Source organism: Chiloscyllium punctatum, chromosome 1 (assembly GCF_047496795.1).
Source record: "Chiloscyllium punctatum isolate Juve2018m chromosome 1, sChiPun1.3, whole genome shotgun sequence".
Classification (NCBI taxonomy): Eukaryota; Metazoa; Chordata; class Chondrichthyes; order Orectolobiformes; family Hemiscylliidae; genus Chiloscyllium; species Chiloscyllium punctatum.
In genome coordinates, this window is record NC_092739.1 from 148,031,300 (window position 1) to 148,057,005 (window position 25,706).

A 25,706-nucleotide genomic window follows, 5' to 3' on the forward strand; every position below is an offset into this window, starting at 1 on the left:
AAAAGTTTCCAGATACTTCCAGGACTTCACTTAGGCAGCCATTTTCTAATTTAAAAATGTTGAACCACTCAAGGTGAATCTTTTGCTCCATCAGGCTTGGGTCCGAGCCTTTTAGAAAATATAGAAATAGAAAATATAGAAAAATACAGTGCAATACAGGCCCTTCGGCCCTCGATGTTGCGCTAAACGAAGCCGACCTAACCTACACTAGCCCAATAACCTCCATATGCTTGTCCAATGCCCGCTTAAATGACCATAAAGAGGGAGAGTCCACCACTGCTACTGGCAGGGCATTCCATGAACTCACAAACCGCTGAGTAAAAAATCTACCCCTAACATCTGTCCTATACCTACCACCCCTTAATTTAAAGCTGTTTCCCCTAGTAACAGCTGACTTCATTAGCGGAAAAAGGTTCTCACTGTCAACCCTATCTAAACCCCTAATCATCGTGTACACCTCTATCAAATCTCCCCTAAACCTTCTTTTCTCCAATGAGAAAAGCCCCAAGTGCCTCAGCCTTTCCTTATACGATCTTCCTACCATGCCAGGCAACATCCTGGTAAACCTCCTCTGCACTCGTTCTAATGCCTCCACATCCTTCCTATAATATGGCGACCAAAACTGCACACAATACTCCAGATGAGGCCGCACCAGAGATTTATACAACTGCAACATGACCTCAGGACTCCGGAACTCAATTCCTCTACCAATAAAGCCCAGTACACCATAAGCCTTCTTCACAGCACTATTTACCTGGGTGGCAACTTTCAAAGATCTGTGTACATGGACACCAAGATCCCTCTGCTCATCCACACTACCAAGTAGTCTACCATTAGCCCAGTAATCCATCTTCTTGTTACTCCTACCAAAGTGAGTGACTTCACACTTAGCTACATTGAATTCCATTTGCCACCTTACTGCCCAGCTCTGCAACTTATCTATATCCCGCTGTAACCTGCCACATCCTTCTTCGCTGTCCACAACTCCACCAACTTTCGTGTCATCCGCAAACGTGCTCACCCAGCCTTCAAGCCCCTCCTCCAGGTCATTTATAAAAATGACAAACAGCAATGGTCCCAAAACAGATCCTTGTGGAACACCGCTAGTAACTGCGCTCCAAGACGAACCTATACCATCAACTACTACCCTCTGTCTCCTTCCAGCCAGCCAATTCCTAATCCAAACCTCTAACGCATCCTCAATGCCATACCGCCGTAGTTTTTGCATTAGCCTGCCATAGGGTACCTTATCGAACGCCTTGCTAAAATCCATATACACCACATCTACTACTTTACCCTCGTCCACTTCCTTGGTCACCTTCTCAAAGGATTTTACTATGATCAGTGGTACCAGCTGATTCTCATATGAGACTGGAGTCAAAATTGTAACCTTAATTTGTAAAGGGATATCTGGTCAGCATGGATGGGTTGGACTAAAGAGTCTGTTTCCATGCTGTACATCTCTATGACAGTATGCATTCTCAATCCAGCTGAAGTCTTACACAAAGTTAGGTTGGAGTCCAGTGTGAATTTGTTTGTTCTGCAATCACTGATACAGCTGTGCCAGTATCAAACTCTATTAGAACTGGCTGACCATTTAACCACATGTTTATTTTGATTGCTTCTGATTTGGATGTTGTTGAGCTGTTTAACTGTTTCACTCCAGCTGTAATTGGGCTTTCTAGGGCGTGCACTCTCCTAGATATGACCTATGAGTTCCCTTATTCATTTCAGGCCTAATTGGCCTCGAGCAGAGACTTTTGCTTCATCTTTCGTCACTAGTGAAGTTCCAGAAAACTGGAGGGTGGTTAATGTTGTTCCATTGTTTAAGGTAAGTAGCAAAGACAAGCCAGGGAACTCCAGGCCAGTGAATCTGACATCATGGTAACCAGTTGTGGACAGGATGAGGGACAGGATCAACTAATATTTGGAAAGTCAAGGTCTGATCAGAGATAGTCAGCATGGATTTGCACAGGAAGTCATGTCTGAAAAATATTTTAGAGTTAGTTAAAGAGTTAACCAAGAGGATAGATGAGTGTACGACAGCGGATGATGTCCAAATACTCTTTAGTAAGATCTTTGACAAGATCCTGCACAGCATGAAGATTAGGTTGCATGGGATCCAGGGAGAGCTAGCTAATTGGATTCAAAATTAGCTCAATGGTAGGAAGCAATGAGTGATGGTTGAAGGTTGTTTCTCTGACTGGAGGCATGTGACAAGTGGTGTGCCACAGGAGTCAGTGCGGGGACCTTTGTTACTTTGTTATTTGTCATTCACATAAATTATCTGAATGTGAATGTAGAAGACATGATTAGTAACTTTGCAGATGATACAAAATTAGGAGGTATCATTGATAGCGACGAAGGTTACAGAGGGATTTTGATCAGTTGGGGAAGTGGGCTGAGGATTGGCAAATGTAATTCAATAAGGATAAGTGTGAGGTGTCGGACTTTGTAAAGTCAAATTAAAGTAGGACTTAGGAAATAAATAGTAAGTTCCTGAGGAGTGTTATGGAACAAAAGGACATAGGAGTGCAAGTAGGTAAAAACAAGGAGTGCAGATGCTGGAAACCAGAGTCGAGATTAGAGTGATACTGGAAAAGCACACCAGGTGAGGTAGCATCCAAGGAGCAGGAAAATCGACGTTTCCTGCCCATAGGAGTACAAGTGCATAGTTCGTTGCAAGCAGTATCACAGGTAGACAAGGTAGTGAAGAAAGTATTTAGCATGCTGGCCTTCCTCGGTCAGAGCACTGTCTAAAGGAATTGGGATGTTATGTTACAGTTGTATAAGTTGTTGGTGTGGCCACACTTGGAGTATTGTGTACTTTTCATCATCCTGTTATCAAAAAGACATAGTTAAACTGGAAAATGCATAAGGAAGATTTACAAGGATGTCACCAGGACTAGGCCTGAATTATAGGTAGAAGTTGGCCAGGATAGGACTTTATTCTTGGAACATTGTAGAATGAGAAGTCACCTTATTGAGGTGTATAAAATCATGAGAGGCATAGATAGGATAAGTGGATATGGCCTTTTACCCAGAGATCGAGAGTTTAAAAACCAAATGGCATAGGTTTAGGTGAGAGGGGAAAGATTTATGAAGGACCTGAGGAGCAACCTCTTCATGCAGAGAGGTGGTGCATTTATGGAATGGGCTGCCAGAGAAAGTGGTTGAGACAGGTACAACAGCAACATTTTAAAAACATTTAGATGGGTACCTGTTGGGAGCTGTTTGGAGGGAGATGGACCAAGTGAGGGCAATTAGAGCCAGCTGAGTGGGCACCATGGTTGGTGTGGACCGGTTTGGGCCAAAGGACCTGATTCAATGCTGGATTACTCTGACTGTCAATGATTCGATGCTGTCTCGAGTCAGCATGCTGGCAGCAACTACACAGGGTTGCCAGCCACAGAAGCAAATGTTAATCATTAGGCCAAGGCTTGGATTTGTTTTGGGGGCTGACTTAAAGTCCCTCTTTTCAGGATATGTCCTCAGTGAGGCTGTGCAATTGTCTTCACTCAAGCAGTGCCCCCATACTCTGTCAGCCTGACAAGGGTGTCAACTTTCATCAGCACGCCCTGTAACTCATATACTCTCTTTGCTGCATTTTCTAATGGCAAAGCCAATTGTAATGCCTGTTTGAAGTCCAGTTGAACTTCAGGTAGGAGGCACTTTTGCATAGGTACACTATTAATCCCACATACCAAACTGTCTCTCAGCACCTCATTAAGGGTTAAGTCAAAATCACATGACTCTGTCAATCATCTTAACCTCATCAAAAGTTCTGACACGGATTCCCCTGGTTCTCAAACTGCCAAGTAAACTGATAATGTCTCTGAATTAGAAGACACTGGGGGGTCATAATATCCCTAAACTAAATCTGTCAACTCTTGAGAGGTTTTAGTATCTGGTGTCTTAGGAAACATCAGAGTCCAAAATAACCAAAAAAGCTGTAGGTCCACAGGCTGTCAGGAGAATTACCTATTGTTTTTCATCTGCCCCAATGTTGTTTGCACAATAAAGATACACATTCATTCCACATGCTGTGCCCAGTTTTCAACAGCAGGATCGAACAGCTCAAGCTTCCCAGTAATAGCATGATATCAGAAATGCTTACCCCAACTCAAAGACAACTATTGTGAGCAAATTTCTTCAGGAGCATACATTTTCTCTTATTGCCACTGAAATAAGTCCAGAGGCCAGTACCCCATCACCAAGTCATCCCCGATTATATATGTACTTGACATTAGTCCACCTTCCTCATAGCCAGCTCTCAGAAAGAACAGAACTTCTTACACTCCTGCTCATTTTTTTCCTTTCTCTTAGAACTTATATTTTTTCTTCTCTTTCTTTTGTTTTCCTTTTTTTATTGCCCCCACCCTACCGTCTAACTGGGGTAATGCTTATTTTTTCCCCAGCACCCATGTTGTGTGTGTGCAGGTGTGAGACACAGTGAGAGACACAAGGTGCATGAATCTTTATTCAGTTTCCACCACCAGGAAAAGAACAACCCAAGTGGCCAGTGACAGGCAGTGCCCTTCACATCAAAGGGCACAGCAAAGATAGATGGATCAAATGTGAATATCGATCAAGAATATAAATTAATGATAATGAGGAATTTTCATATTTATTTTCACCTTACAGTGGAGTTAAACAGAGTCTGCATATACCTGCTGGAAAACTGCAGCAGGCCGGCAGCATCCGAGGAGCAGGAGAATCGACATTTCAGGCATAAGCCCTTCTTCAGGAAACTGATGTCATTCCTGAAGAAGGGCTTATGCCCAAAACGTTGATTCTCCTGCTCCTGGGATGCTGCCTAGCCTGCTGTGCTTTTCCAGCACCACACTTTTCAACTCTGGTCTCCAGCATCTGCAGTCCTCACTTTCTCCCTCTGCATGTACCTTGCACAGCAAGGGACCTGAAAAACATCCTTCTCCTCACTGCTCTCTGGAAGTCCTAGTTCATAGCAGCATCGACCCATGATGTGGTTTATGAAAATGAGAAAAATTCTTCTTGTGCATGTATTAGGATTAAAAATTACAATAACTTTTTAAAAGTTTATTATAGATGGCAGAGGCTGTGTTTTTTTTAAAAAAGGTAAATGCTTCCTGAATGTTTTCCAAGAGATTCTGACCCCTTGTATGGTGGCTTTCCAATTGGGTATGATACTGTGGTAGTGTCAGTGTGGATTTGCATGCCAGCCACAGTTGACAGCTGAAGAAAAGACAGGAAAAGAAGCATCAAAACTGAACAAATACTCGATTAAAAGCCCCCAAGATAGACATAGAATCACTGAATGCATTGGTAAAATAAAATAATGGACCTTTTCTAAAATTAATTCTTACTAAGTTGTAATTATTGCCCTTTACAAAGTGCCGTTTCGAACTGCTGCAGACTGTGGGATGAAGGTACTCATTCAGCCTTGTTATGTAGGTTGTTTGAGGAATTTGATCAAGAATTAATGGAGAATTACTAATGTAACTTCAGATTAGTATATTGTATGACTTGGAAGGGAACCTGGTGGCATTCTCATATACTCACTTGACTGGCTTGCTGCCAGAAAAAAATCCTGTTGAGTTTCTGCAATGTATTCTGTGGGTTGTAACAACTGAAGCCAGATGCAGTAAACCTGTTACCCTATCAGCCATCTGTTCCAGTTTCCCACAGATATCAATTTAATTGTGGCCTTTCTAAATCAGAACAATGGATAGTCTTCTGTAAGTTGTGGTGTTGGAATGGGAAAATTGGATATTCAGTTGATGCCAGATAGATGTCTGGCAGATTAGCAGATCATTTATGGCTTGCATTAAGTATATAGACAGTATTGGAGTGTATGATATGAGATAATGCAAAAAGATGAGGCTAAAGATAAAAAATAAATTTAGAAAGTCAAAATAAAACAGTGAAAATGTCAAAACAAAATATCTAAGTATTTTTTATCGACATATCAATAAGAAAAGCAAGGCTGTTGGGGGAATAGGACCATAAAAGATAGATGGAATCATTCATAGAATCACAACAGTCTGTGGAAGTATGCCATTTGGCCCATCAAGTCCACATCTCCCCTCCGAAGATCATCCCATCCAGACCTACCCATCCCTGTAACCTGCAGGACACTAATGTGCAAACTCCGTACTGTTATGGACCAGGCCAGACCCCTCAAAACATTTCAAGAAGATAGCCCAGACTCTAACTTTGCTAGTTGTTTAAGCAGGTGTAAATTGGGTATTTCAGGAGAGAATCAGCTGGTCAACCACTTGGTTTTAAACAAAACAGAATTTATTTACAAGATTCTGAATGAAACACAAAGAACAGAAAACAGAATACCGAATAACTTACCCAAATGAAAACCCAACAGGCTACCCCAACTTAAAGATACTGTTCCAAGTACTTGCAATAACCCTCAAAAACACCCCTTGGCACAAAAGGAAAAATCAAACACAGATTCTTACAGGACAGAAGTCAGAAACAGAGTACCAGAGTGGACCTGTCACCAGCCTTGATACTCAGCAATGTGATAAAATAAAGAGATTTTAAATTGAATGATGAGTAATAAAGTTAGTGCATTTAAATTTTTTAAAAGAACACTGTAGTGAATACATTTGAGAATTAATGGAGATGGAGCTTTGATAAATTCTGATGGAATCTAGGGAAATATAGCAGACATATGACAAAACATATTGAATAATTAATTACAAAAAGATGTAACACCTGAAGACTGGGAGAAAGTTTTATATTTAAGAAGGAAATTACTGACCAGGCATCTTAACATTGGTGTTAGGAAAAGTAATGAAATCCTTAATAAGGCGAGTATAAAAAAATGTGGAAACAGAAAGAATAGTAATGAATAGTCAGCATAGGTTTCAAAAGGAAAAATCCTGCTTAATCAGCTTTATAGAATGTTTTAAGGGGACATCAGAGAGAAGGCAATGGTAATGCAAAAAATGTATTTTACCCAGATTTTCAAAAGATTTTTGATAAGGCTCCTCATAATAAATTAATGAAAAGGTCAGAGAACGTGGAGGAAGGAAACAAGTGGCAGAATGGATTGCTTGCTGACTTCAAGTCAGTGGGTGGCTGAGGTAGACCGTAAGATCATAAGATGCAGGAGCACGAACCATTCAGCTCATCAAGACTACTCTACCATTTAATGAAATCATGGGGGAACTGATAATCACCAACTCCAATCTCCTGTCTTTTCCCCATAACTCCTGAATCCCCTTCCTGATTAAAAATCTGTCCACCTCAGCCTGAAAATAGATGTAGACCATAGTGTTCCACAAAGATCAATGCGGGACTACTGCTGTTCATAACATATTAATACTTTGGGCTTTGGAATCAAAAATATAACTTTTCAGTTTGTTCAAAACACCAGGTTTCATGGGGCTTTCAATACTGAGGAAGATTGCAACAAAGAAGCAGATTAGCAAATCCACAGAAAAGTAAACCAATTTCATTTCTAGAAGAATAGAATTGAAAAAGAACAGAGGTTATGCTAAACCTGTTTATAACTTAAGTAAGAAATAGAATAGAACACTGTGTCTATTGGAGAGTTGAAGAGGAGTTGTTGGGTGAGTTTGGATCTGTGAGGGTCAGATCAGGTGAGTGGTGGCACAGGGCTCAAGGAGGTAGTGGGTGGTTTTAGTAGATGGTGTCAGCGGAGGGGGTGATCAGATCCGTGGGGTTTTGCATCAGCTCATGGGAGAGTGGGTGTTGTGTCCAGGTCACAATGTAGGCTGGAGTGGCTGGGGATGGTGTTGGATACTTATTGAAGGTCATGGGGTATTCAATTGGGAGAAACTGGAGTAGGGTCTTGCATGGGATTGGAGGGGGTGCATGCTGCTCGTGCGAAGTGGAGTTGTGGGTCAGAGGGGGAATTGTGGAGGGCGGTCAGTGGTGCATTAGGAGAGTCGGATATAGAGTTACCCTGGTGTCAGAAGATTTCAATCCCTTTAACATTTTCTAGACAAGCATTCAGGTTGGTAAGTTGGAATCCTCCTCTCCAAACTCTGACTCTAACTCTAACTCTAACTTTTGCAAAAGAATTTCACACATTGGTAATTGCTGACCTGATATTTTAATTTCCCATGTATTTCCCTCCGAGTCAACTGAATTGGAACTTCTGCCTGGTCCACCTCCAGTCTTTACTTTAGCAATGACTATCTTCCCATTGGAAGATCCAGATCAATATTTTCACTTGCCATAGGAACATACTAAGATTATAAAGTTAGTCAGTGGTTTGATGAGGTAGACAAACAGGAAATGTTTCTTCATGCTCTCAAGACCGGTGCTAGGGGGCGACAAATTTAAAGACAGTAATAAACAAGTCTGTAAGAGAATTCAGGAGAAAATCTTTACCCAATAGAATGACCAGAATATGCAACTCACTAAATCATTGGAAGACATTGAGAGAAATAGCATTGGTGCAATCAGTGAGAAGCTAGATAAATGCACAAGAAAAAAAGAATTGTTAGTGTGTTAGATGAACAGGAGTGGGACCAGGCTTGTGTGCAGCATAAGCATAGATAGAAGCTTGTTGGGTGAAATGGACTGTTCCTGTCCTACAACTATATTATAATAAAAAGGCTCAAACATACAGAAGGGCCCAGAGAGTTACCTCTGCTCATCAAGTGATAGGCCAGAAGCAGATATGCAAAGTTGTTTTGGAAAAACACAACATGGACTCTTGTCTTTGCCCCTGGCATCCAACAACCATTTTTGGGTTGGAATCTCTACCAGTTCAAAAAATAATCCATTAAAAGTAGGTGACAGGAACTCACGAACCAAGAGAATTCTCTTTTTTTGGGTTACAGTTGGCCAAGTAACTTATCAGTGGAAAAGAAAGAAGATATCATTTTTGGGAAAATTAGTGGCCAAAATCAAAAATATCATATATGATGAAAGTTTTACCAGCTCCCTTTGAAAGGCTGATTGATGGGTTGTTTATTTTTGTTTTCCAGTGTGGTTCCAGAAAAATCACCTACCCACTCACCCCTGCTACTGCCCCAACTCTTTCCTCAAAGCGAACTGTAACAAGGTTATCAACCTGTGCCTGATTCAGGGTCCTAAGATACCCCATAACTGGAACCTGACAATGACAAACACTGTCAGAACTGATGCTGGAGGACACCAAAAAACAGTTGTATTTTCATGCTTCTGATTACGAACCCAAGGATTTCACTCCCAGTTTATAGAATTATAGAATCCCTACAGTGTAGAAAGAGGCCATTCGGCTAATCAAGTTTGCACCAAACATCTGAAGAGCACCCCAAGCAGACTCAGGCACCCACCCTATCCCCACAACCCCTATATTTACCATAGTTGAAAAGTTTGTACCTGGCAAAGCACAGCAGGTCAGGTAGCATCCGAGGAACAGGAGAATCGGCGTTTCGGGCATACGCCCCTCATTAGGAATGAGTTTACATTCCTCATGAATGGCTTATGTCCAAATCGTCGATTGTCCTGCTCCTTGGATGCTGCCTAACCTGCAGTGCTTTTCCAGTACCACACTTTTCAACTCTGACTTCTTCAGCACCTGCAGTCCTCACTTTCTCCAATATTTACCATATCTAATTCACCTAACCTGCACATCCTTGGACACTATGGAGCAATTTAGCATGGCCAATCCACCTAACCTGCACATCTTTGGACTGATTCATACAACTGACTGAAATCTCCAATCCTCAGCAATCATTTACAGATGGAGCTCACATCCTGACCAAATAAATCACCACCATTTCCCCTATTAATAAAACAGCATTTTTCCTCAATTATCAAATTCTGCCATATCCAAAATCAGCAGTTAAGTCCAACTGTGTGCAATGCAGTGTTCAGCTGTTTGTTTTTTTAATGATGGCATGTAGTGTGCCTTTTATTTTGTTCAAACATATGCTCCTTCTAAATGTTACCTCAACGAGGTATAAAGTGAGGTGATCAGCTGTTGCTTGGCAGTTCCTGGCTCCAGAAATAGACATGGCTTATTTATTTCATGTGCTACAACCGCAGCAATGATATTTATATTGCTTTAGTGGCTGGCTGTCCCTGCAGGCTATTTGACAAATCTGTGGTCATTTGAACAGGAAATCTGGATGAGCTTAACTTCATTACATTATAAGCATTATTCTTTTAAGTGTCAGCTGGAGCTTTGTGTTTTTGCCTATGAGTCAAGTATTTGTGGATTCAACTCACGATGTGTAACTTGCCATATTTTTTACAGAACCAACCTCTACCTGCAAATGGTTGGGGTAGAATGGTGACACCAATCTTCCTTCTAACACTGGGCCCATTGGGTTAACAGTGTTAGGGGATGATCCACTGGTGAGTCTTATCAAAAGGAGGCACTGGCCTGAATAAAAGAATTGCAGTTAATTCCCTGACGCAAATAAGTACAAATTATATTGACTGGTTAGACAGAATTACAAAGACCATCAGAATGGGGGAATGATACGTCTGACCCCATCAGAATCTTGAGGTGAAATCCTGAATTCTCTACCCAAGATATTGTGACATCACCAGACTGGGTGGAACATAATGCAGTCTCTGATCTTAGCATTTTTAGAATCATTATATTATATAACAAAACCTAAGAACCAGCCATCCATCATAGATAGATGTAAGAAATCCCACTTCACCACTCAAAGATTAAGGGTACCTCAACCAGACAGTGAAATGTGGCCAATCCCATAGTTGGGTGTTAGATGTTACTTTTGAAATACCATACCAGGATCCCTTGACTGACAGGTGCCTCAATGGACTTCACTGAAGAATACTTGCTGTTAGACTTTGGGACATTGCTGCTCACTTGCTGCTCACATATATGCAGTGTGTTTGTCACATGACATAGGTGTGCGACTGATGTAGCACACTACAGAAGCAAGTCAAGGTGTTTGAATATGTGATTGTGATAATAAACATATGTTGGACATGGATGCTACAAGCAAGCAAGTGAAACTTGAAAGGGCTCTGAAAAGATTTACAAGGATGTTGCCAGGGTTGGAGGATTTGACCTATAGGGAGAGGCTGAACAAGCTGGGGCTGTTTACCATGGACCGTCGGAGGCTGAGGGGTGACCTGATAGAGGTTTACAAAATTATGAGGGGCATGGATAGGATAAATAGAGAAAGTCTTTTCCCTCAGGTCGGGGAGTCCAGAACGAGAGGGCATGGTTTAGGGTGAGAGGGGAAAGATATAAAAGAGACCTAAGGGGCAACTTTTTCACGCAGAGGGTGGTATGTATATGGAATAAGCTGCTAGAAGATGTGGTGGAGGCTGATACAATTGCAACATTTAAGAGGCATTTGGATGGGTATATGAATAAGAAGGGTTTGGAGGGGTATGGGCCGGGTACTGGCAGGTGGGACTTGATTGGGTTGGGATATCTGGTCAGCATGGACGGGTTAGACCGAAGGGTCTTTTCCATGCTGTACATCTCTATGACTCTATAACTCTATAACAAAGTTGTGTTTTCCAGATTCTAGCTGAAAAATGTGTTGCTGGAAAAGCGGATATGTCACTACATATGGAACAGTCCATCTTCTGCAGCTACACTGGCACCACTCCCCACCTTTTCTTCCACTACATCGATAACTGTATCGGCGCTACCTCGTGCTCCCACGAGGAAGTTGAACAGTTCATCCACTCTACTAACACCTTCTACCCTGACCTCAAATTTACCTGGACCATTTCAGACTCCTCCCTCCCCTTCCTAGACCTCTCCATTTCTCTCTCGGGCAACCGACTCAACACGGACATTTACTATAAACTGACCGACTCCCACACCTCCTCCCACTCTGCCACCTGTAAAAATGCCATCCCATATTCCCAATTCCTTCGACTTCGCCACATCTGCTCCCAGGAGGACCAATTCCAATACCGTACAACCCAGATGGCCTCCTTCTTCAAGGTTGACGATGCTCTCCACCGCATCTCCTCCACTTCCCACTCCTCCCACTTGATCCCCGCCCCTCCAATTGCCACCAGGACAGAACCCCACTGGCCTCACCTACCACCCCACCAACCTCCAGATACATTGTATCATCCGTCATCATTTCCACCACCTCCAGACAGACCCCACCACCAAGGATATATTTCCCTCCCTCCCCTATCAGCGTTCCGGAAAGACCACTCCCTCCGCGACTCCCTCATCAAGTCCACACCCCCCACCAACCCAACCTCCACTCCTGGCACCTTCCCCTGCAACCGCAAGAAATGCAAACCTTGCGCCCACAGCTCCCTCCTCACTTCCCTCCAAGGCCCCAAGGAATCCTTCCATATCCATCACAAATTCATCTGCACCTCCACACACATCCGCTGCACCCGATGTGGCCTCCTCTACATTGGGGAGACAGGCCACCTACTTGCGGAACGTTTCAGAGAAAACCTCTGGGACACTCTCATCAACCAACCCAACCGCCCCGTGGCGGAACACTTTAACTCCCCCTCCCACTCCGCCAAGGATATGCAAGTCCTTGGCCTCCTCCATCACTGGACCATGGCAACACGACACCTGGAGGAAGAACACCTCATCTTCTGCCTAGGAACCCTCCAACCACAAGGGATGAATACAGATTTCTCCAGCTTCCTTATTTCCCCTTCCCCCTACCTTATCTCAGTCCCAACCCTCGGACTCAGCACTGCCTTCTTGACCTGCAATCTTCTTCCCGACCTCTCCGCCCCACCCCCTCTCTGGCCTATTATCCTCACCTTAACCTCCTTCCAACTATCGCATTCCCAACACCCCTCCCCCAAGTCCCTCCTCCTTACCCATTATCTTAGCCTGCTTCTTCCTCATTCCTGAAGAAGGGCTTATGCCCGAAATGTCGATTCTCCTGCTCCTTGGATGCTACCTGACCTGCTGCGCTTTTCCAGCAACACATTTTTCAGCTCTGATCTCCGGCATCTGCAGTCCTCAATTTCTCCTTTTCCAGATTCTAACCAATCAGAACGTTAAAAAAAGATCCACCATAAATTATTTAACCATTCACAATTGGTTTGCTCCAATGGAATTTGCAGGAAGGGAGATTAGACATTACAGAGGCATTAGGCATCATATTTCATTCTTCCCTCCAAGGAGAATAACACCAGTGTATTCAATCTTTCTTCACAGTTGTAATTAGCAGAGTATCATCATAAATCTCCTCTGTTCCACGTCCAGTGCAACTATATCCTTTCCGTAAGATCATAAAAAATAAGAACAGGAATAGGCCACTCAGCCTCTTGAGCTTCCTCAGTCATTCATTAGAATCATGGCTAATCCAACATCCCTCATGTTGACTTTCCTGCAGTTTCGCACAACTCTTGATTCCCTTACTGATGAGGAATCTATCCAAATCAGCCTTAAATACGCACATGGACTCTTTTCCTACAGTCCTCTGTAGAAAGACTCAGCCATCTGGGAAGAGATATTCAGTTGGTGACCTTAATTCTGAAACTATGTCCTCTGGTCTTAGACTCTCCCATAAGGGGAATCAACATCTCAGTATTTACCCTGTCAAGCCCCATAAGAATCCCATATCTTTTAATTAAGGGCTACGGGGAGAACGCTGGCAAGTGGAGCTGAAATGCGCATCAGCCATGATTGAATGGTGGAGTGGACTCGATGGGCCGAATGGCCTTACTTCCACTCCTATGTCTTATGGTCTTATGGTCTTATAATGAGATTGCTTCTCATAAGACCATAAAGCCAGTAGACGTAGGAGCAGAAATTAGGCCATTGTTCTGCTCTGCCATTCATGGCTGATAAGTTTCTCAACCACATTTTCTTGCTGAATGCTGGTAACCCTTGATCCCCTTGATACTCAAAGACCTTTCTGTCTAAGTCTGAAATATACTCAATGACCTGGCCTCCACAGCCTTCGGTGGCAGTGAATTCCATAGATTCACCACTCTCTGGCTGAAGAGGTTTCTCCTTATGTCCGTTCTAAATTTTTTTTCCTTTTTTCTGAGGCTATGCCCTTGGGTCCTAGTCTCTCCTCCCAATGGAAATACCTTCCCAAAATCTACTCCATCCAGACCATTCAGTATTCTGTATATTTCAATTTAAATTCCGCATCATCCTTCTAAACTCCACTGAGTAAAAACACAGAGCCCTCAAATGTTCCTCATATGTTAAACTCTTCATTCCTGGGACTATTCTCGTGAACCTCCTCTGAACACATTCCAGGGCCGATATGTCCTTTCTGAGGTATATAGCCCAAAACTACATACAATACTCCAACTGTGGTCTGACCAGAGCCTTGTAGAGCCTTGGAAATACATTCCTGCTGTTATATTCAACTCCTCTCAAAATAAATGCCATTGTTGCATTTGTCTTCATAACCACTGACTCCATCTGCAAGTTTAATTTGAGAGAATCCTGGATTAGAACTCCCAAGTCTCTTTGCACTTCAGATTTCTGAATTTTCTCCCCATTTAGAAAATAGTCTATGCCTCTGTTCTTCCTACCAAGGTGCATGACCTCACACGTTCTCAAGTGTCTGTCACTTCTTTGCCCACTCTCCTAACCTGTCCAAGTCTTTCTGTAGGCTCCCTGCCTCCTCAATCCTACCTGTCCCTCATTATGTCATCTGCAAACTTAGCCAGAATGCCCTCACTTCCTTCACCTCGATCGTTAATGTATCAAGTGAAAAGTTCTGGTCCCAACACTGAGCCTTGTGGAACATCACTTGTCACTGTCTGCCATCCTGAGAAGGACTCTATTTTCTCCACTCAATGCTTTCTGCCAGACAGCCAAGCGTTTGTCCATGCTAGCACCTTGCCTGTAACACCATGGGCCCTTATCTTACTCAGTAGTCTCCTGTGCGGCAGCTTGTCAAAAGCCTTCTTCAAGACCAGGTGGGTAACAGCCATTGGCTTGGTCTAACCTGCACATTACTTCCTCAAAGATATCTGACAGATTTGTCAGGCATGACCTCCTCTTGACGAAACCATGCTGACTTTGCCCTATTTTACCATACACGTCCAAGTATTCAGAAATCTCATTCTTCACGATGAATTCCAAGATTTTGCCCATGACCGAGTTTGGCTAATCAGTCTGCAATGTCCTGTCTTTTGCTTTACTCCCTTTTTAAACAGGGGAGTCACATTAGCGATTTGCCAGTCCCATGGGACTCTCGCTGATTCTAGCGAGTCCTGAAAGATCTCCACTATCTCTTCAGCTATCTCCCTTAGAACTCTGGGGTGTAGTCCATCTGGTCTAAGTGATTTATCCATATTCATAGAACATAGAATGTGTAACACTACAGCACAGTACAGGCCCTTTGGCCCTCGATGTTGCGCCGACCTGTAGAACCAATCCGAAGCCTATCTATCCGACACTATTCCATTTTCATCCATATGTTTATCCAGTGACCATTTAAATGCCCTTAAAGTTGGTGAGTTGACTACTGTTGCAGGCAGTCTGTTCCATGCCCCGACTACTCTCTGAGTAAAGAAACTACCTCTGTCCTATATATATCACCCCTCAATTTATAGCTATGTCCCCTTGTACTATCCATCACCATCCGAGGAAAAAGACTTTCACTGTCCACCCTATCTAACCCTCTGATTATCTTATGTGTCTCAATTAAGTCACCTCTCTAATGAAAACAGCCTCCATTCCCCCAATCTTTCCTCATAAGACCTTCCCTCCATACCAGGCAACATCCTAGTGAATCTCCTCTGAACACTTTCCAAAGCTTCCACATCCTTCCTATAATGCGGTAACCAAAGCATTATGCAATACTCCAACCGCAGCCGCACCATAGCTTTGTACAGCTGCAGCACGACCGCGTGGCTCCAAAACTCAATCCCTCTACCAATAAAAGCTGACACACCATATGCCTTCATACCAACCCTATCAACCTGGGTGGCAACTTTCAGGGATCTATGTACTTGGACACCGAGTTCTCTCTGCTCTCCTACACTACCACGAATCTTACCATTAGCTCAGTACTCTTTAATCCTGTTGCTCCTTCCCAAGTGAATCAGCTTACACTTTTCCACATTAAATTCCATTTACCAGCTGTCAGCCCAGCTCTGCAGCTTATCTATGTCTCTCTGTAACCTGCAACATCCTTCAGCAATATCCACAACTCTACCGACCTTCATGTCATTCGCAAAGTTACTAACCGACCCTTCTACGCCCTCATCTAGGTCATTTATAAAAATGACAAACAGCAATGGACCCAAAACAGATCCTTGCAGTATACCACTAGTAACTGAACTCCAGGATGAACATTTCCCATCAACCATCACCCTCTCTCTTCTTTCAGCTAGCCAATTCCTGATCCAAACCGCTAAATCACCCACAATCCCATGCATCCATATCTTGTGCAATAGCGTACCATGGGGAATCTTACCAAACGCCTCACTGAAATCCATATACATCACATCAATTGCTTTACCCTCATCCACCTGTTTGGTCACCTTCTCAAAGAACTCAATAAAATTTGTGAGGCAAGACGTACCGTTCACAAAACCATGTTGACTATCCCTAATTAACTTATTCTTCTTTCGATGATTTTAAATCCCATCTCTTCTAACTTTTTCCAACACTTTACCCACAACCAAAGTAAGGCTCACAGGTCTATAATTACCAGGGTTGTCTCTACTCCCCTTGTTGAACAAGGGGGACAACATTTGGTATCCTCCAGTCTTCTGGCACTATTCCTGTAGACAATGATGATATAAAGATCAAAGACAAAGGCTCTGCAATCTCCTCCCTGGCTTCCTAGAGAATCCTAGGATAAATCCCATCTGGCCCAGGGGACTTATCTATTTTCACATTCTCCAGAATTGCTAACATCTCCTTCTTGTGAACCTCAATCCCATCTAGTCTCGTAGCCTGTATCTCAGTATTCTCCTCAAAAACATTTTCATTTTCCAGTGTGAATACTGAGGAAAAATATTCATTAGGGCTTCCCCTATTTTCTTGGACTCCATGCACAACTTCCCACTACTATCCTTGATTGGCTCTCATCTTTCTCTCATCATTCTTTTATTCCTGGTAGAAAGCTTCAGGCCATTCAGTTTTTCTGGCACATTCTCCTTGATAAAGGCCACCATACTGAGTTCTGCTCCCTCAATTTCTTTAATTTTTGGTATATTACTTGTGTCTTCCATTGTGAAGACTAACGTAAAATATTCAGTTCTTCAGCCATTTCCTTGTTCCCGACTGCGATCTCTTCAGTGTCATTTTCCAGCAGCCCAATGTCCACTTTTGTCTCTCTTTCGCCCTTTATAGATTTAAAGAAACTCTTACAATCTTCCTTTATATTACTGGCTAGCTTCACCTCATATTTAATCTTCTCCCTCCTAATTTCTTTTTTTTTGTTGCCCTCTGTTGGTCTTTGTAAGCTTCCCAATCCTCAGGTATCCCACTGCTGTTCACCACATTGCATGCTTTCTCTTTTGCCTTTATGCTATCCCTGACTTCCCTAGTCAGCCATGGTTGCCTCACCATCCCTGTACCATGCTTCTTTTTCCTCGGGATGAATCTCTGCTGTGTCTCCTGAATTACACCCAGAAACTCCTGATATTGCTGTTCCACTATCTTTCCTGCTGGGATCCTCTCCTAGTCAATTCTACCCAGCTTTTCCATCATGCCTCTGTAGTTGTCTTTATTCAACTGTAATACCCTTACCTCTGATTCTATCTTCTCCCTCTCAAATTGCAGGCTAAGTTCAAACATATTATGGTCACTGCCTCCGAAGGATTCATTCACCTTAAGCTCCCTGATCAAGCCTCATTGCACTAAATCCAGTGTTGCCTGTTCCCTAGTGGGCTCCACCACAAGCTGCCTGAAAAAAACCAACTCATGAGCATTCTACAAATTCCCTTTCTTGTGACCCACTGCCAACCTAATTTTCCCAATCCACCTGCATATTAAAATCCCCCATGATCACTGTAACTGTGCCTTTCCTAAACATCTTTTCTATCTCCTGGTGTGTCTTACGACCCAGCTCCTGATGACTATTTGAAGGCCTGTGTTTTTTTTTGACCTTTTTGATTCCTTAATTCTATCCGCACAGATTCTATTTCATCTGACCTTACTTCATTTCTTATTATTGATTTAATTTCATTTCTTACGAATAAGGCAACCCACCCCCTTTGCCTACCTGCCTATCTTTTCGATAGAATGTATATCCTTGAATATTCAGCTTTGTAGTCACGCCTTCATGATGCCCACCACGTCATACCTGCCCAATTTCAATCTGTGCCAATCTTTATACTGTGTGCATTCAGGTATAACACCTTCAGTCCTTATAACACCTTAAGGATGAGGTTTCTAAATTCTTAGAAGAACAGAGTCTGATTAGAACAAGTCAACCTGGATTTAGTAAGGGGAGGTCGTGCCTGACAAACCTGTTGGAATTCTTTGAAGAGATGACAAGTAGGTTAGACCAGGGAAACCCAGTGGATGTGGTCTATCTAGACTTCCAAAAGGCCTTTGATAAGGTGCCACACGGGAGGCTTCTGAGCAAGATGAGGGCCCATGGTGTTCGAGGTGAGCTACTGGGATGGATTCAGGATTGGCTATCTGACAGAAGGCAGAGAGTTGGGATAAAAGGTTCTTTTTCAGAATGGCAGCCGGTGACGAGCGGTGTCCCGCAGGGTTCAGTGTTGGGGCCACAGCTGTTCGCATTATATATTAATGATCTGGATGAAGGGACTGGGGAAATTCTAGCAAAGTTTGCAGATGATACGAAGTTAGGTGGACAGGCAGGTAGTACTGAGGAAGTGGGGAGGCGACAGAAGGATCTAGACAGTTTGGGAGAGTGGTACAGGAAATGGCTGATGGAATTCTACGTGAACAAATGCAAGGTCTTGCACTTTGGCAAAAAGAATAAAAGCATAGACTACTTTCTAAACGGTGAGAAAATTCGTAAAGCCAAAGTACAAAGGGATCTGGGAGTGCTAGTTGAGGATTCTCTAAAGGTAAACATGCAGGTTGAGTCCGTGATTAAGAAAGCGAATGCAATGTTGTCACTTATCTCAAGAGGGTTGGAATATAAAAGCACCGTTGTGCTACTGAGACTTTATAGAGCTCTGGTTAGGCCCCATTTGGAGTACTGTGTCCAGTTTTGGTCCCCACACCTCAGGAAGGACATACTGGCACTGGAACGTGTCCAGTGGAGATTCACACGGATGATCCCTGGAATGGTTGGTCTCTAACATATGAGGAACGGCTGAGGATCCTGGGATTGTATTCATTGCAGTTTAGAAGATTAAGGGGAGACTTAATAGAGACGTACAAGATAATACATGGCTTGGAAAGGGTGCACGCTAGGAAATTGTTTCCATCAGGTGAGGAGACTAGGACCCGTGGACACAGTCTTAGAATTAGAGGGGGTAAATTCAGAACAGAAATGCGGAGACATTTCTTCAGCCAGAGAGTGCTGGGCCTGTGGAATTCATTGCCGCGGAGTGCAGTGGAGGCCGGGACGCTAAATGTCTTCAAGGCAGAGATTGATAGATTCTTGTTGTCTCGAGGAATTAAGGACTACGGGGAGAATGCGGGTAAGTAGAGTTGAAATGCCCATCAGCCATGATTGAATGGAGGAGTGGACTCGATGGGCCGAATGGCCTTACTTCCACTCCTATATCTTATGGTCTTATGGTCTTATAGTCCTACATTAACCGTTCCTCTTCTCATTGTCATTCATTTTTCCAGTGTGCATGAAGTTTAATTGCTAACCCTTTCTATACTCTCTGTTCTATTTGTGTCTATGCTGGAGATTTTAATAACCTATCTTGAGTTCTGCACTCTTACCTACTCTTTTAATTTGTTTTTCTGATTTCCTCTATAACTGAGCCCTGCCCCCATTTATTTTAAAGCCCTATCTACAGCCCTACTTATTTAACTCGCCAGGACTTTAATCCGAACACGGTTCAGATGAAGACTCATTCTTTTAAACTCCACTGAGTAGAGTACCAATCTTTTGAGCTTCAGATGTTCCTGTGGCCTTCAGCAATACATCAGCATGGTGTGTTACCTCCCTGGTGCCATGGCCAAGGATGTCTGGGAGAGGGTACAGAATATATTGAAAGGAAAAAGTGACTAACAGGAGGCTGTTGTGCACATTGGTACCAACGACATACGTAGGGGATGAGGTTCTGCAGAGAAAATACAGGAAACTAGGCAGGATGATACAGGACTTTCCACATTGGTGAGGGGATGTCGGCCTCTGCAGAGTTATTTCAAGGCGGAGTGCTATGTTTGGTTCGGGATAATGTAAAAGCTGCACTTAGAGAGGATATTTCTGGGGGATCATCCAGTGAAGTTATGTAGATGGAACTGAAAAATAAGAAAAGGATGATCACATTGTTGAAACTTAAAATCTTTCAAGAGAGAGCAGGGATGATATTGTCCTCTGCATACTGAAGTTCCATGAGTTCAGTGTCAGTGTCAGTTTCTGATTACCAGGGAGTCCAAAGCCAGAGGTCACTGTTTCAAGAATGCAGGGTAGGCCATTTAGGACTTAGAAGAGGAGAAATTTCTTCACCCAGAGAGTGGTGAGCCTATGAAATTTTCTGTCACATAAAGCAATTGAGGTCAAAACATTAAATGTTTTCAAGAAGAAGAAGGCGATATCAAAAGATGTGCAGAAAAAGAAAGAACAGAGTAATGAGTTGGATGATTAGTCATGACCATACTGAATGGTAGAGCAGGCTTGAAGGGCTGAATGGCCTACTCCTGCTCTTACTGTCTGCTCTGATATAACACGATACTTCCATTCCCACGCAATCCTGTGTTATAAGAAAATTGCATAATAGTAACACTGCTTAAATCAAAGAGCAGGAATTGATTATAGCCGATCCAAGTAAGGAAAGCTCGTGTTCCACAAATTATAGCCAAATCGAATTGAAAAAACGCACATTATATTAGAACCAACTGTATTTTGAGGAGGAGTATCCTGTCATAAAAGGTACTGTATAAATACAAGCCACTTCTCCATCTTTAATAGAGCTGGTTGTTATTGGTGAGGTAAGATTGATTGTTCTAATAACAAGGCAGCATTTAACCAAGTGTGGCTTAAACAGCCCTAATAAGCTTTAGACTAATGGGGAACAGCACTGCAGCAATTCACTAAGTCTCCTTCAATAACACCGTGGATTACAAGGGTTCAAGAAAGCTGCTTCAAGGCCAACTTGGGATAGGCAAAAAATGCTGACCAGGTAGCAACGCCCACAAGAGAATACATTTTTGAAAAACTGAAGGCTGCAAATTTTTCCACAATAAGGACAAGGAGAGCAGATGCATGGGAAAGCGCACTAAGCCATGTACCATCCCGACTTAGAAATATGTCACTGTACTTTCACTGTTTTTGAGTGAAAATGCTCAGTCCCTCTTTATCAGTACTGTAAGAACCTGACATTACAAAGACGACAGCAATTGAAAAAGCCAGCTCACCACCATCTTCTCAAGGGGTGTTAGGGATGACCAATAAATGCTGGCCATCTCACTGATATCCTCTTCTCTGCAATAATAAATCCCCAAAAAGTATCTAATGCTCAATTTCATTGTAGCAACTTCCAGTTAATACATCAATGCTGTAATCAGTGGCTTTTATTTAGTTCTGCTATAGTTCCTACGAAGTTATTATTGGGTCAGACTCTTTATTTTGGCTAAGCCTTCTCTCTAAAGGTTTGTGCTGTAGCTGTGTTTCTAAAGTTCCAAATGGCGATAGTTACAATACAGTCATCAAATAATAGAATTAATAGAGTAGTGCAGTGTAGGATTCATATCATCATGCTTGTGCTGGTTCTTTGAAAGAGCAACTCAGTTAGTCCCACTCTCTTACTCAAGCCTCATTACCCTGCAATTGTTTCCCCTTCAAGTATTTTCTCATTTCTATGCCTGCTGCTGTCTTTCACTCAGTACCTGCTTTGTTTCTTGATTGAGGCAACGGTAGTACAGAAGGTCTTCTGTCATCCTGCTGTTCATTTTAAATTGAATAGCATATTAAAGAGAGATGATTAAACATATATTAAAAATTTAAAGCCATGCCACTCCTTTACTGCTGAAGCACATGAGTTTACTTTAAAATTAAGTCCAAAAATGGTTAGTTTGTCAAAACAAGTTTCACTTTAGTGTGGAGATGTGTAGAGACACATCTGGTCATCTACTTTGTAATTGCACAATAATACCAAGAGAATTAACTCCTGTCTTTTGAATATGCACTAACTTTACCAAAATATCCCATCACAAAACCCATGTTATCCTTTTGTAAGAAGAAAATTGACCAAACGATGAAATTGCCAAAACTCCTTGCCAGCTGTATCAGCTTACGTCAGTATTAAAGAAATGCCAGTTGAATCTGAAACAACTCAATACTGAACTGAGCACTGAAGCTATATATCCCACTAAACAGACTTACGTCAAATAGTTAACCACTCAATTGTCTCTACTTGGCTTGCATTAGTCGATATTGTGACTGGTTCCTTTTTCTCATATACTTTCCCTTCTGATCAAGCTTGCAGGCATTAACTATCTCCTGAAAAAAGCCTAATCTTGACTCCCATGTAGTTGAAATCACTGCTCTGCTCAAAGAAAACTGGAAGAACTGTGAATGCTTGAAACCTGAAACAAAAACAGAAATTACTGGAAAATCTCAGCAGGTCTGGCAACATCTGTGGAGAGAAATCAAAGTTAACCTTTCGGATCCAATGACGCTTCTTCAGAGCAGTGACTCTGATTTCTCTCCACAGATGCTGTCAGGCCTGCTGATATTTTCCAGCAATTTTTGTTATTGCTCAGCTTACAGACTTACTTTTCCTATTCAAAATCCCTGAAGGTGTTGTCATTTTATAAATCTGTACCATCATTCCTAAATGTTCATGCATGAACTTTCAAATGAGGGTTTTGGCATGGTCACAATACTGCAATCCTTGTTAAAGTCACAAAACTGAAAATGTGTTGCTGGAAAAGCGCAGCAGGTCAGGCAACATCCAAGGAACAGGAGAATCAATGTTTCGGGCATGAGCCCTTCTCCAGCATCACATTTTTAGCTCTGATCTCCAGCATCTGCAGTCCTCACTTTCTCCTTAAAGTCACAAAAGACATCTTTGTGTCAATACTGTGACAGCGATATATTATCCCTTCACATTGTTCTCAACTGGTTTCTAATTTTTAACACAGCTGACCACGCCAATCTGTTTCAATGCCATTCTCTGATTGGGTAGGATTGTTCAGTTCCCTTCAAATCTATGAAAGCCTTTGAGATCTCTGCGTTCCCTAATCCTAATCTATTCAGCATTACCATCATCATTGGCAGTCCTTTGGAGATGAGGATGACTCTTTTCCACTCTCAGGGTGAGTCCGTATGTGGCTGTACAGATCAATTCAGGCTCTGTGGCACTTGGGGCAGAAGGTGGTCGCAGGAAGGCATTGTGGGGCATTAACGTGGCAGCACCCTCCTTATGCTGTTTTCACCTGGCTTCCACTTTTTCTTGATGGCAAATCTCGAGGTGCTCAAAGCCTTCCTGAATGTTCCTTCTCCAGTTTGGATGGTCCTGGGCCAGTGATTCCTAGGTGTATATGGAAAAGCAGCACTCCACCAGCGAGGCCTTAATTTCAATCATTCCACCAATGATAGCTGTGCCTTCTTAAGATCTGAAAATGGCTCCCCTTACCTCTCCACCTCTCATTCCTCTTGATATACTCCTAAGAATTGACTTTGGTGTTCTCGCTTTTGGTCATCTTTTTTTATTTTCTTCTTATATCAGTGCTTTAAAAAAGTTCTTTTTTTCTAGTATTGCTTTTCTTGCTGAGCAGCTTGAAATTATTTTTGAAAGTAAGTGTCTCCAGCTTTCAACAAAGTTGACACCACAGTTCTCCAGCATCTGGTTGGGTAGAATGCTTAATTCCATTCTCATCTATCAAATTGTAAGCCCTTTTTCAAGGCAATGAGAGGTGACCAGCAAAACAGAAGCTATTGGCACAGTGATTAGCACTGATACTTCACAGCACCAGAGATCGGGGTTCAATTCCCGCCTCAGGCGACTGACTGTGTGGAGTTTGCACATTCTCCTCCTGTCTACGTGGGTTTCCTCCCACAGTCCAAAAATGTGCAGGTTGGGTGAATTGGCCATGCTAAATTGCCCGGAGTGTTAGGTGAAGGGGAAAATGTAGAGGAACGTGTCTGGGTGGGTTGCTCTTCGGTGGGTCGGTGTGGACTTGTTGGGCCTGTTTCCACACTGTAAGTAAGTAATTGGAAAAGCTCAGCAGGTCTGGCAGCAGATGTGCAGAGAAATCAAAGATAACATTTCAGGTCCAGTGACCCTTCCTCAGAGATGACCAATATTTCTACCCACATCATTGATTCCCACATCCTCCGAATGAATAAGAGAAAGGAATATCTGACCTTTAATCAAATTTCATGCGAGTGAGGCAAGACCCCTATATCAGCATTATATTGACAGGTCAGCGGATAACAACTTTCTATCCTCTAATAAGGACAACTACTAAATACCTTGTAAAGAAATGATACTTGCCATTGCAACATTAGAAAGTAAGCTGTGCAGTGAAAACCGATAATCAGAGGAAACATTGTCAACACGGTGCTAGCATTAGGCCACACAGAATGGCTACCTCAATATAACAATGACAGAAAGGATGTAAATCTGCTATGCGATAGAAGAAGCATGTCCAATGGAAAAGGTATGTAAGACGTTTAAATATTTTAGTTTGGATCTAGGCTGAAAAATGTTGGTTTCAATGTAGCTGCATGTTCCAATGAGCATAGCTAAAACAATATGTATGGCAGGTTTTCTCTGAAACTCATCATAATTCCATGAATAAATATTTTATTGTCTTTGAACAGGAGCCAGTACATTAGGCTTTAACAATACAAATCATTACACATCAGTGATAACACATCGCATATAAACATTAAAACTTGAACATATTCTGTTAAATGCAAACTGATTTAAAAGCAGATAGATTTGGACCACCATTTCAATGGATACTTGACATTGCTAAGTAATCAGTGGGAGTATAATCTCCTGTTGTTGCTGAAAAATTAATGAAACCAGCCAGCTTGAATTGTCCTGACACTAAAACGATTCAGCATCACTTGGAATCATAGAATCCCCAGAGTGTAGGAAGATTTTGCCCATTGAGTCCACAATAACCCTCTGAAGAGCATCCCACCCAGACCCAGTCCCCTACCCTAACCCCACAACCTCACATTTACCACAGCTAATCCATCTAGCCTGCACATCCCTGGCAATATGGGACAATTTAGTACAACTAATCCATATTTTTCGACTGTGGGAGGAAACTGGAGCAATTGGTGGAAACCCACGCAGATACAGGGACAATGTCTATGGGGGTTTGCACAGTCACCCAAGGCTAGGATCGGACCTCAGCCCCTGACATTGTGAAGCAGTAGTGCTAACCACTGAGCACCATGTTGCCCATGTTTATATATAAAAAAACAAATCAGCAATGCTTTCATATCATTAGACTTTTAATCTCAGATTTTAAAAAAGTTCTATCTAACATGTTATGATTTGAACCAGGATTCCTATCGATTACTTGTCCAGTTAATGTTTGAGACCTAGTGGACTACTGCCTCCCATGTTTCAGTTAAAATCTTTGCTATTTATGTATTAGTCTCATGCAACATGGTAAAAGGTATAAGATGTGACGATGGCTCTATTTGGACTGTGCAATGATCAATCCTAACAATCCTGCCATAGACTGACGTTCCTGCTACAGGTCA